This window comes from Hibiscus syriacus, unplaced genomic scaffold (genome assembly GCF_006381635.1).
Source record: "Hibiscus syriacus cultivar Baekdansim isolate YM2019G1 unplaced genomic scaffold, ASM638163v2 tig00110174_pilon, whole genome shotgun sequence".
Classification (NCBI taxonomy): domain Eukaryota; kingdom Viridiplantae; phylum Streptophyta; class Magnoliopsida; order Malvales; family Malvaceae; genus Hibiscus; species Hibiscus syriacus.
The window spans coordinates 73481-88323 of NW_024062612.1; positions in this window are offsets into that span (position 1 = coordinate 73481).

A 14843-nucleotide genomic window follows, 5' to 3' on the forward strand; every position below is an offset into this window, starting at 1 on the left:
CGCTTAAGACTAACATGTTATTGATTGATGACATTGAGTTGTCATTGGCATAGAGATGTCAGAATTGATACATGATTATTTTGTTAGAGAACAATGTATTGGATTGACCGACCATGAGCATATGTCTTGGATTATTATATGACAGTCATAACATTACTCATGGTGATGACTATATGTATGATCCTTAGACTTGAGATCAATACTATCCCAACATATTGTTGTATGTTTGATGCAGCTAAACAAGCTCCATAACTGGTTGCCTATAAAGATTGTTATGCATATATCTCAATATATGTAGTGGGTGTGTATGATTAAGATAGGATTTGTCATTCCTACATAATAGGAAAAATCACAGGCCACTTGAGTGAGTAAGACTAAAATGCATGGTCATGCTTGAATAAGTTGATATGAGATATCATAAATTATTCGTTAATTAAAGTCTGCTCTAGATATCAATAAACAATAGATAGGCTATACAAGTGTGACTATTCTAAGACTTGTGCCTATTCTAGATATAAAGGACATAATGATGTAATACATAAAAGAGTAATCACCAAGATGATATGTCGAATCATATTTTCTTGTAACTTAGGTGACAATGATATATTGCTAGATGTCACTCATTGTATGTAATATTAGAATTGTTCTAATAATTACTGTTAACGTTACAAGAACCTACAAGGTCACACCCTAGGATTGAAACGAGCAAAGATGTACAATTTGTTGTATGTTACTAAATATATGTTTTAATAATCTTGAATATTTAATTTAATTAATTAATTAATATAGATTTAATTAATTTGAAATAATAAAATCCCCATATGATTAGGGTAACTTGGATATAAGAGGATTATAAATTCTAATTAATTAAATATAGATTTAATAATTTGAAATAATAAAACCCTAATATGATTAGGGTAACTTGGCTATAAAAGAGTGTGTTAGGTCTAGCAGCCGTTTTTTGCAATAAACACACAAACCCTTCAGCCATTTTCTCTCAAAATAGTTTTGGAGAAAATAAATATTGCTCTCAATGGGTGAATTGAGTAGAGGCCGAGACGTGATTTCGTGGAGGTTTCGATTCGAATCGATCTACACCACGTATTCGGTGTGTTCTTGTTGTTTTCAAGGAACCCACTGTAAGTATTCGCATCTCTTCCTCCCGATTTCGGTTTTTCGTACTTAGATCTGGTGAGACCGTCGAGTTTTGTTTCCGCTGCGCCATGGGGTGCGCCGATGGTCCAAACCCTTGTCCGATTTCATGGCATTCCTTCACGGTTTTACCGGTCCACGGTTTTACCGGTCCGTCAGGACCACGACAGAATATCCCTTCCTCGTTAGCCATTGGAACCTTTCACATGGCCATGTGGGGTCCTCGTTCAAGGCCACGCGCTGTCCTGTCCTCTTTCGTTCGTTCGACAGCACCCGAACATCGCGAGGTAAACTCTGAACCATTTAAGATTAAGTCATTATTAATGTGACACCCTATTTTTGGTTTTTCAAAAGATTTCCATGTCGATTTCCTGGGCAACCGTCACATGTTACCCACCATGTCTCGTCTTCGCCCCAAATTTTTGGGAAGCAGCATTCATCACTATTACACTAATCACACGACCGCTACCCACCTTCACCAACCTTTGCTGCAAGCTCCAGCAACACCCCCACCTCCGAAGCAAAAGATGCAGCCGAACACGTTTTCGAACATTTTTGTTGTGGCTGTACGTACTCATTTCTAATCGAGGAAGCCTTTCAATGTTACTTAGACTTTGACGACGATGAAACTTGGAGGTACGATAACATCCACCATCATAAATTCCAAGTATGTAAGTAAATTCCCGACCATACTCTTGACTCATTGCATTTACGTGATTCGATAATGTAGTTTGATGCTATTGAGTGGATTACTTATTATACGATTAATTGTAGCACCTATTATGAGCTCGTTTTTTAGTTTTATACTACTTTCACATTTATGCCTAATCCAACTGTTACCAATTATTCTTTTGGTGTATTTTCTTTTAGATTGCTAGGCCAATATTTATTATATCTTTATCTGATTTTAATTTTTCTATGGGGTTCGTATAGATGTCACAAACCATGATTATCTAACTGCTCTATGTGAGATTTTGTACGATTTCAACACCGATATGACCTATGCGACATTGACGGGTTCGGTCGAAGCTACCTACAATGCCAAGACCACTAACGGGTGGTACATTACGATCATGCGCTCCGCTACATTCACTAGTTTTTGGCATACAACTATTCCGGACATAACGATACTACATACTGCTTAAGTAAGGTTGAATTATTCTTTTTATGGTGTATGCAAACTGGCACCAAGGTAAACTTGGGCTTTTGGTCCACTCACGCCTTCAAGTGTGTTGTGTTGTCCGATCGCCCATTGATTCTCGGCCCCTACATTAAGCATCATGCATCCTGTTTATTTCTTTTAACTTTTTACACTGATCAGTTCACTTATACATTCGCCATTGATTCTTTGGATTCTAGGTGCTTGGACTCGATGGGATTGTTCGCCTGTACCCGTGCTGCACCGCACAATGAGTGCGTTTTTCTCCATAGGCCTACACCACAGACGACACCAGTGAAACATTACTCGGAGGAGGTGGACGACGAGCTCCATCAAATGCACAGCCGATTGGATTCCATCGAGACCAATCTTACCGATGTTCTCTCCAACCTTCGTCGGGGCTCCTTTTGACGCAGTCACCACCATGGCCAACATTAATCAGGGAGTATTCTCGCCCTCTCTCTTAGGCTTTTAATTTTTAATTCCATATTGGGACAATATGACTAAAGTGAGGGGGTAGAATTAGATTCTAATTCACATTTGCTTATTTCTGTGATTGGAATTAAGTTATTTCTTGATTTTTGATTGTTGGAAATATTGATTACTTTTCTCTCTTTTTATTTAATTCCTTTGTTGTTTCTTTGATTTTGATTCATTGTTTCTCTTATTGAAGTTCTGGATGTAGATAGCATATCATGATTAATTTGTGTGAAACTATTGGCAATTTAATTAATTTGTTGATTGAATATAATGCATGACTTAGTAATTAAAGTTTTCATGTGAGTTGTGAGCATATCGAGCATATCTTTTAAATTCTTGCTCTTTTGTTTCAATTTAGTATGTCGAACTAATTAATTACATTCTAGAACTTGTGGCGTGATGCTTGTCGAGACTACAAATTTTGATTGTGATGCTTTGATATAATTGAGTCATTAGGATTAAACTATTTTCTTCCCAAACAAAATAGTCTACCCTTTTATTTATTTTCCCCTTAGACAACCAATTTGAGCCTTAAATCATTTTTCTTAGTTTATCACGTCATAAACCTGAGCCCATTTTATTTGTTTTACCCCTCTTTTTGTCACATTTTCATGTCAAGGTAAGATTATTCCTTGATTATTCCGCTAAAAATTAAAACTTAAAAGAAAAAAAGAGAGAAAAATAAAAAATAAAAAGTGTAGAAATATGCATTTTTCGAACAATGCAGTAGAAAAACACTAATATGTTTCAAACAGTAAAAAACAGTGTTGTTTTGTTTCAAACATCAGGAAAAAAGAAGGAAAAAACTTTGATTATTTGTTTGTTTGATTTCTTGGTTCTTTCGTTCTATTTTGTTTACCGTCGAATAAAATCATGGAATGATCTTATTCTTGCCTTGAATTTTAACCTTTATTTTCAGACTTTATCCTACTCGAACCTTAGTCATGTTACAACCCATTTAAAGACCTCTTGATTATTGCATAATTTTCATATTAAGTAGTGGAGATTGGATTTAGTTACAAGCATATGGTAATGAATTGATTAGTTTGGGCTTGAGCAATTCTTACCTGAAACATTTGAGTGAAATGAGTGAACTTGTGTGAGGAACTAGGTCTTGTACTCTTTACAAATTGACAAATAATTGAAATGTCACGATTGATTTACACTTAATTAATTATGCCTTACTTGATCCATCTTAAGTTTCTTCGTTTGCTTGGTTGAATTCAATTGAAACCTTGGAAATTTTCTGCAATGCGAATTGACAACTTGATTAGTCGGGGAATGCTTGAGGACAAACATTGAATAAGTGAGGGGGAATTTGATTTGAGTTCAAATTAGTTAATATTTCATTGTTAATTACTCCTAGATTTCTTTGTTTTTGTTGTTTATTTAGGCGTTTTCTCATATTTTCTATGTAGGACATTGGATTATGGAAATAACACTAAAATTGCACATTTATGTAGTTTTTTATTTTATTTTTCATAGTCAAGGATGGACTAGTGGGCATGACTTGGTATATGACATGACTGAAGTGTCATCTAGTCAGCATCTTCTAGAAGGTTAAATCAGCGTTTCCATGGAGACGAGAGACTTAGCTGCAAATTCAAGCTTCAAATTCAGAATTATCTTTATATTGGATTTTATTTGGATATTTTTAGGATTTATCTTGAATTATTTCAAATGTAATTTTTATTGTTTTAGGAGATTGTAAATACCCCATTGGGGTAAACCTTAGAGATCATCCTATTTATTCAGAACATTTCTAGTTCATGTTTTTCATTTTCTTAGTTTTACAAAATTCTTCTTCTTTATTTCACTTTTATTTTCAAGTTTTTCTTTTAAAAATTTTGAGTATGATTTCTATCATGCTCAGCTAAGTTTTTCATAGCTAAAGGATGAAGTGATGACTCAATTCCTATCATGAGAATTTAAAAGCACCTCATACCCTTCAGGTTAAATTTCTCGATTTTTTGGAAACTCTATTGATGGATTGTCTTTATTTAGCGATAGAATGCTAAGGGATGATTGAGTTTGAGTTCGACTTTCCTAGAGGAAGCAAAATTCGATTCAGAAATTTTCCAAAAGCACTTTGAATTGTTTTGAGTTAACTTCGATTGTTGCAAATAATCTAAACTAAGATAGAGAACTCCAAAATAGTTTAAGGAAAATCAATCACTTAAGGGAAATTGAGCTACAAGGATTGAACCTTGTGGACTCACACTGACATTTAACTGGAGTAAAATCATATTCAAGGTTTGATTAGAATTCGAGGCAAGCCAAAAGTCGAAGGCTGATTTTTATAAATAAATTTTATTTCAATTTACTTTCTTCGATTTTTACTTTTAATTACTCTTGAAATAACAAACCCCTTTTTTATTTTTCATCACAAGATCACGCCTAGTCCTGAAGCAAGAACAATTCATTAACAATTTCGATATTCCCTGTGCATCGACCCTTACTCGCTCTATTCTACTTATATATATTTTATTATTTTGAGCTTAAGGCATATTTATTTGGCATAGAAACAATGCATTACCAATGCTCACGTTGGTTGTTGTCTCCAAGTGATGTCGTGGGCTAAAACGCCCTCGGATACATCTTCACCATAGGAGCATTCTTCTACCAAACTTGATTCGCCTCGCCTTGGACCCTCTTAACCCTGCAGAAAAGTCTTGGATGTTCTCACAACATTGAACACCGGAAGAACTCTCAGACTCAGCAACTTTGTCTTTAGAACTCTTAAAGGTCTTCCCCAAGCTATGTTTCCTCCATAATGAAGGATATGTCTTACTCGACCTACACCCACTGAACATGGCATATCAAATTTAAAAACACAAGAATTGTATTCAAGATGTACCTTTCCATCTATGTTGGTATTTACTCTAAAATGTGGCAGCCCTTCTTTTCCCACAAAGTCTGGCACCCATGCATCAAACTTCCTTCATTGGAGTTCTTTGCTCTTTGGTGTATCGACCATTCTCCCTTGAAGTCTGGTTTCACTCGTCGCATCCGCCTCTCTAATTTGATGGTTGGTGCTCCTCTTTGGCATTGGTTTTTCCTTTTTGAAGTTCCATACCCCCACTTACTTCGACCCTTTTTTACTTGAAGTTTGTCGCTTCTTATTGGTTGGTACTTTTCACTTAAAGTCCTTCACTCATCACCACTTTGGCACTTCTTATTCAAAGTCCACCGCTCAACTCCCACCTTGCCTATGAGTGATCTCCAAAGTTATCAAAGGCTCAAGGCGCATTGAGGCGCATGAAAGGCGCGGGCGGGTTTCACGAAGGTGAGGCGCATGATATCCAAAAAATTGTAATACATGTATATATTAATGCAATCAAACTCAAATATCATATATACCCAATATTAGGCTTCAATATAGTTCATTCTCAAACTTAAAATACGAACCTAACGTCATAAAAGCTATCAACAAGCATAATCAAGTACTAAGTTTAACAAAAACATCCAACATACATAAACAAAACATCAAATAAAGTCACTGATAATCATCATCAAACTCATCATCATCATCGTCGTCAAGTGGTATGTGTGGATTAGAAGGCCGATTGACATTCGATTGAGGGTTTTATGGGGTCGACCTATAGGACAGAAGACCCTACAGTAATAATTACAAGGTTTTAAGCCCACATCGTGCCTCAATTGCACCTCGACTAAGCCTCGCACCTCAGAGCCTAGGTACGCCTATGCTATGTGCCTCGCTTCAGTGTTAAAAAAGCCCCGTTCAGTGAGCCTATGCTTTTTTACGCCTCAGGCGCGCTTTTTACAACAATTGTGATCTCTCTATGGTCACCTTGTACCTTAACAGTTTTGTCCCCTTGGACACTTTCATTGATTGTCTCAGAAGGGATATTCTTTCCAAGAACATCGTTGGCAAGATTTTTCTTCAACCATCTCTTATGTGTTGTCTCAAAAGGAATATTCTGAACATTCTTGGCAAGCACCTCTTTGACCAAATTTTTTCCCCTAACATTCTCAGCAAGCACATCCTTTAACCGAATGTTCCTTCCCCAAACATCCTTGACAAGAACCTCATTTGACCTAATATTCTTTCCCCAAACATCTTCGAAAAGCACCTCCTTTGACCATTCCTTAGATGTGGCGTGCGAATGGATGTTTTTCTCCACTCGAACACACTCAGAAAGCTTCTCATTTGACCATTCTCCAATGATGGTCTTCGAAGCTATGTTTTTCCCACGAACATGCTTGGTAAACTCTTTGGTAGCCTCCTCGGACACAGCCAACCTTCTCTACACTTGGCTTCCCTTAGACTTGGCAAACACCATCTCTCCAGTCTCATGAGCTCGCTACTCTTGGCCTAATCCTTCACCTTGGACGGCTTGGATTGATTTGGGCACCTTCATAACTTGTTTGGTCCTTTACATCTCTAGCACTTCAGTTGCTCCCTCTTTACCCATGACTTGAAGGCTTTATTCTGCATTATATCATCGAGTTTCCTCTTGTGCTTGATTGTTTTGACCCCCACAATATTGCCACATCTCGATCCTGATTTGAATTCTTTGGAACTTGTAGTCACACCATGCTTCCTTGACTCGGTTGTTTTGGAACTAATAGCCTCACCGAGTCCCTCTACTAACTTGATTGCTTTGACATCCATAATCGCATCGGATTCCTCTCTTTGCTTGGCTGCTTTGACATCTTTACTTGAACCAAGTCTTTCTCCTTGCTTGGTTGCATTGCTCTCCACAAACAAACCAAGTCTTTTCCATTGCATGGAGCTTTTGACACCCGTAATTGTGTCAGATCCCACTACTTCCCCTTTTAGCTCATCCATCATCCTCATGATGATAATAAGGAAATTCTTCTCGGGACATCCCCTTATCACATAGGGACCAATACAGAAATAACACCTGGTCTTCTTCTTGCTCGCATTCTTTTCCATAACAGATTCGACCATACCATACTTTCCCGATGGCTTCCCCCGACCATAATCTGTCGATGACACTTCCTGACCATTCGAAGAGTTCTCCCCACCATCTCACTGCTATACCATTTTAGGTCTCCCCTACTATATCTACTATCCCTGGGCATGGGCTTGGGCATGGACGACCCAATGCTAGTTGGCTTGACACCCGCAATCTCTGTTAGCTTATCGGCTACAACTATAGCTTCTGAAAGACTCTGGGTATCACCGTGCTCTACCCTGACCGTCACCCCTGGTCTAAGTCCTTCCAAGAAGGTCTTGAGGATTCGTCATTCGCTCAATGTTCCTTTACATGTTAGCAACTCCTTCTTGAGCTCTTCCATCTCAATCCTCAAAGTCTTTACCTCGACTTCACAGGTATTTCTCACTCGAACTATCTCCACCTTATTGAGAATACGTCGTGTTTTATCCTTGAACATGTCTTGTTGGAACCGTTGGTGACCCTATGGTGCAGTAGAAATAAACAAGATGGTCTCACCAACGATCCATGTATGATAAAACCAAAAATGCGAGGAAAGGGATACAGTTACTTACATTGAGTTCCTAGAAAAACAACAATATTGCAATAACAAGATTGTCATAAACGGCTGCCAGTCCCTTGCTTATCTTTATATACACGAATTATCCTAACTTTTAGGGTTTTTAATTCTGAATTAATTAAAGTCTTATTTTAATTATTCTGAAATAAAATTTTCTCTAACTAATTCAAATTAAATATTCATTAACAGAGTTGAAATCATAATTACATTCTTTTAATGTCCATTTATTTTATTCGGGAAAATTAAATTGTATATATATCAAATATACATATATTAACTCTAATTATATTGTAAAATTTAATAGTTATTCATTTCAACCTTAGGGTGTGACCCTGTAGGTTCTTGTAACATTAGTAGTAATTATTAGAAAAATTCTAACATTACAAAAAATAAGTGACATCTATCAATATATCATTGTCACTTAAGTTATAAGAAATCATGATTTGACATATCATCTTCGTGATTGACTCTTTTATGTATTACATCCTTTTGTCCATTATATATAGAATAGACATAAGTCTTGGAATAGTCACACTTGTATGACCCATCTATTATTTCTTGATTTCTAGAGTAGATTATAATTAACGAATAATTTGTGATATCTCATATCAACTTATTTAAGCATGTCCATGCATTTATAGTCTCACTCAATCAAGTGGCCTGTGATATATTTCCTATTAAGTAGAAAGGACATATCATTTCTTAATTATTCATATCCCACTACATAAATCAAGATATGTTCAATATCTGTTTTTATACTGCAACCAGTTACGGAGCATATTTAACTGTATCAAAACATATAACAATATATGTGAGATAATAATGATCTCAAGTTTAAGGATGATACATATAATCATCACCATGAGCAATGTTGTGACCATCACATAATAATCCAAGACATATGCTCATAGTGGGTCAATCTAATATGTCGTTCTCTAAAAATATATTCATGCATCGATTCTGACATCTTTATGTCAATGGCAATTAATTGTCATCAATCAATAACACTTTAGTATTAAACATATTATTATTGTCCATACCCATAATAATATTCAACTAAGGATATTTAATAATAATCATATTATTATATAGACTTTATTATCTTTCATTTTATGTTGGACACATATATATAATTAAAAGTAATAGTCGCAACTCCTTTATTCAATAAATTTGGTAAATAAAATGTGTCCATACAATCATCATATGATTGGTCTTTGGGCATACTCTAACAATCTCCCGTTAGCACTAAGACCATCCACTCACATATCTAATATTGAGTGACTCAGTGTGACGATCATGCTTCTGCTTTGCCATAGGCTTCGTCGGGGGATCAACACTGTTGTCATCTGTTTGTAGTTTGCATATCTCCACATCTTCTCAATCTATGATCTCTCAAATGAGATGAAAGCGCCTAAGAATATCTTTGGACCGTTGATGAGAACTGAGTTCCTTTTCTTGTACAAAGAATCCATTGTTGTCACAAGAGAGTTCTATAGCATCCAATATGCTGGGAACAACCCCTAGTTTAGATATAAACTTCTTGATCTTAACAACCTTTTTTGCTGCTTCACTGGCTGTAATGTATTCAACCTCTTTTGTAGAATCAGCTACTATATCTTGATTTGAACTCTTCCAGCTCACAACACCTCTATTAAGACAAAACACAAAACCTGATTGCGATCGTGAGTCATCCTCATCAGTTTGAAAGCTTGTGTCAGTATAACCATTCACACTAAGCTCTTCTTCATCTCCATAGACAAGAAATGTATCCTTAGTTCTTCTTAAGAACTTAAGGATATTTTTAACTAAAACCTAGTGATCTTCACCATAATTTACCTGATACCAACTCGTCATGTTTAAGGCATACGATAGGTCTGGTCGAGTATATATCATGGCATGTTGAAGCATATGGAACATTATTCATTCGTTATTTTTCTTGTGGATTTGAATGACACATTTCCTTTGAAAGGGTAATATCATGTCTCATAGGCAAAAATCCTTGCTTGGATTCTTCTATACTGAACCTTTTTAAGACTTTGTTTATATATGTACTTTGACTCAAACCTAGGAGCCGTCTTGGTCTATCTCTATAGATCTTAACTCCTAAGATATACACTGTCTCACCCAAATTTTTCATAGAAAAAAACTACTTAACCAAGTCTTAATAGACTGTAAAGTAGGTATATCATTTCCTATGATGAGTATGTCATCTACATATAAGATTAAGAATGAAACAATGATCCCTCTAGCTTTTTTGTAAAAAACAAGGCTCATCTTCATTTTTAAGGAAACCAAACTCTTTGATTGCATCATTAAAACGAAGATTCCAGCTTTAAGAAGCTTTCTTTAGTCTATAAATGGACCTCCGTAGCTTACAAACCTTTCCAAAATTTCCTGGAATGACAAAGCCTTTTGGCTGTGTCATATACACATCCTCTTCAAGTTTTCCATTAAGGAAAGCAGTTTTGACATCCATTTTCTAGATTTCATAATCATAAAATGAAACTATTGCAAGTAATATCTGGATAAATTCAAACATAGCAGTAGAAGATAAGGTTTCATCATAGTCTATACAATGAACTTGCCAAAAACTTTTAGCGACCAATCGCCCCTTTTATGTTTGTACATTACCATCCATGTCAATTTTATTCTTGAAAACCCATTTAAACCCTATGGGTTTAACCCTTTTAAGTGGTTCAATCAAAGTCCATACTTGGTTTTCAAACATGGAATTCATCTCAGATTTCATGGCTTCAATCCATTTCTCAAAGTCTAGGTTTGATACTGCCTCTTGATAAGTTCTAGGCTCATCTTGATCCATAAGAAGAATGTCTCCATGTATGGTAATGAGAAATCCATATCTCTCAGGTATATGGCGTTCTGTTGTGGATCTCTACAGTGGTTGTGTTTCTAAATCTGTTGAATGTTCCTCAACTACTTGTGGAACTTGTTCAATCTCTAGTTCATCAATATTTTGTTCTTGAACTTCTTCAAGTTCAATGTTTCTTCCCCTCCCTTTCTTTGAGAGAATTCTTTTTCGATAAAAACTCTCGTTTGAGCAATACACTTTGTTCTCATTAGAGTTGAAGAAATAATATCCTTTATTTCTTTAGGATATCCAACAAATATACACTTATGAGATTTAGGTTCGAGCTTTATAGATATCCGATGTTTAATATAAGCTTCACAACCCTAAATCTTCATAAAAGACATACTAGGTCACTTCCTAGTACATATCTCATATGGTGTATTTTAAACTGATTTAGATGGAACATGATTTAGTGTGTAAGCAATTGTTTTGAGTGCATGTCCTAGAAAGAAGTCGAAAGATCACTATGACTCATCATTTATCAAACCATGTCTAACAATGTTCGATTTCCTCTCTTAGAAACTCCATTCCACTGTGGTGTATCAGGTGGTGTAAGCAGTGAAATAATCCCACACTCTTTTAGGAGTTCATCAAATTCTATGCTCAAGTATTCTCCAACTCCATCTAATCAAAGTGCCTTGATACTTTTGCCAAATTGATTATGTACTTTATTTTTGAATTCCTTAAAATTTTTAAGTGCTTCAGAGTTTTGGCATATAAGATAAATATACTCATACAAACTGAAGTCATTAATGAATGTAATGAAGTATTGGAATCCACCTCTGGCTTGAGTATTAATTGGCCCACATACATTAGTATGTATTAATCCTAATAAATCACTTGCTCGTTCACCTTTACTATTAAAGGGAGCCTTAGTCATTTTCCCAACAAGCATGATTCACATACATCATGTTGTTTGAAAACAAATGAATATAAGAATCCATCTTTATGGAGATTTGATATGCGTTTCTTACTTATATGGCCTAAAAGACAATGCCAAAGATAAGTTTGATTTGAGTTTATCTTTGATCTTTTCATATTTATGTTATAAATAGTATTTTCTTTATCCAAAATATAGAGACCATTAAACAATTTTTCCAAAACCATAAAAAACATTATCGAGATAAAAAGAACAACAATTATATGGCATGCATAATATTATACATGGATGTTTTCTACATCATCAGGTAGGTCTTGCGATAAGTCTACCTTATTTATATTGACATGATATTTATGTCATTTATCATATACTTAACATATTCTAAATATGTCAAAGGCTGAATGTAAAATGCATTGATCACTGGTTGTTACATATGAATGTTTATCATGAATATATATGATATTATCATGAATGATATTTCGGGTATGAACTGCCCAATGTTAAATTATTTTAATATACTTTGCCATCGATGGATCAAATAAAAATAGACTACATTCCCAAGTATGTCATTGAGGGTCGGTGGTATTGATTGCATGCCAAAGAGTCCAACAGTTGCAGGTTTCAACACTATAGTGTGCAAGGAAACTTAGTGCAAGTGGTGGGCACAACCTTATGTGTCATATCTGGATCATCACTAGAGTGTAAACCTAGTGTAGGTGGTGGGCATGACCTTATGTGTCATATCCGGATCAACACTAGAACGTAAGCTTGGTGTAGGTTTAGCACTACGGTGCATATATTTGACTCGAATACAGGGGTCCTCATAGGTTTATATTTTGGGTTATGGTTTATTGGTTAAATAATGATATAAGGCAAATAAACTTATGAGCTTATGGAATAAATTGCAAGTATATTGGGAAGAAATTTTATATCCGTTTAGGTCATATTAATATATGTTAACATGGCTGGAATGCAGGTAAAGTGATCGAATTGCATTGAATATTGATATTTATTTACATTTATGTGTTGCATTGGGAAGAGACAACATGTATCGTGCAAAAATAGTTTGTGATAAAGGGTATGTTTAGTGAGAACAAAATTATTAATGAACTTCCAGATTTGAAGTTTTATTTTCCTTTTAACAGTGTAACCCAAATTTGCCTGAACAACAAGGCGGTAGGGGGACCTCAACCCTCGGAAGTAACAATCGGTATCCACTCTGGACACTATAAAAACCCAACCGTTTACCACACCAAACTTGCACATCACCCTTATCAAACTGAGACATCGTGATCTGCATAATCTTAGCCATCTCATCCGTAGAGAAAATAGAAGAAATAAACTCCTCATTCCACTCGTTTCTATCTGTAAACATCAAATCTGACACCCATTCCACTTCATCCATTCGTGAAGACTCAATCCTCCTTGGGATTGCATTCGGCAACCAAAAGTCGTTCCATACAGAAATGGAATGACCGAACCCACTTTTTAGTGTAGCCCCTTCTCGAGCAGAACATGCGCGCTCCAAATACTTTGCCAAATGTACGAAGCACGGGAACCGTGCGACGTGACAATAAAAAATTTTGGATGGCATGAAGCAAGCGACTAACAAGCGAATCCGGATTTATCAACAATCTTCAACCCTATTTAGCAAAGAGAACCACATTGAATTTTGCATAGTCACGAAACCCAACCCTCTACAATCTTTGATCATACCCAAAAAAACCCAAGTGCACCAATGGATGCCCCACTTTTGAGGGGACTTTTTCAACCAAAATCGTGTAATAATACCCTCAATCTCATTATATAGGCTCTTCGGAAAGAGGAAAACATTCATCGCATATAAAGGAATAGCCTACAAAATAGTTTGTGATAATAATCTGGAACTCCATGAATGGATATTAGATGATAACCATTCTTTCATAGAGGTGTAAACGTTTATTGCGACCCACTAGCGCAGGAAGACCAGATACTTCTCAGGATTGGAGGAATTAGAGACCTCAAGAATCTGACACACTTCTCTCTGGTTGTCCGTAATCATATTTGAGCTAAAAAAGATGTTGGATTTATCAAAATTAATCTCCTAACCTGAATAAGAGCCAGACAAACGCAATAACTCCTTCAACTCTGTGGCCACACGAGTCGTAGCTTCACCAAATATCAAACTATCATCCACAAATAATGGGTGAGTAATCAATGGAGCGTATCGGTTATATGAAACCCTCTAAGAAAGGTTATTTGTGCTGCTTCCCGAAGCAATAACAACAATCCTTCACTGTAGATAAGGAAAAAATAAGGGCTCAACGGATCGCCTTGTCGAAGACCACCTTAAAGAAAAAAAAACCTCACTCGCTCTACCATTGATTATCACAGAAAAAGAGGCTGAATAAATGCAATGTCACATAAGGGAAATCCATGCAGTAGAGAACCCCATTTTTCCTATGATGACCCAAACGAAATCCTATTTCACTCTATCGTACACTTTGCTCTTGTCAATCTTGAGAGCAAAATGCCCCACTCGTTCTTCTCATAAAATTTCATAGGCCTCAATGATGTTATCAGTGATCAACATACCATGAACAAAAGCACTCTGAGCCTCGTCAATGCAGAGATGAAGTAATCCCTACATTCTATTTACCATCATCTTCGAAATTATCTTGTAAAGGACGTTGCAGAGGCTTATTAGTCTAAATTGGGACAGGTGTCCGAAGCTTTGGAATTAACACAATGTGTGTTCGATTGATAGGGCACATATCCATATCACCTGTAGCAACCAATACAGAAATTGGTAACCTCGAGCC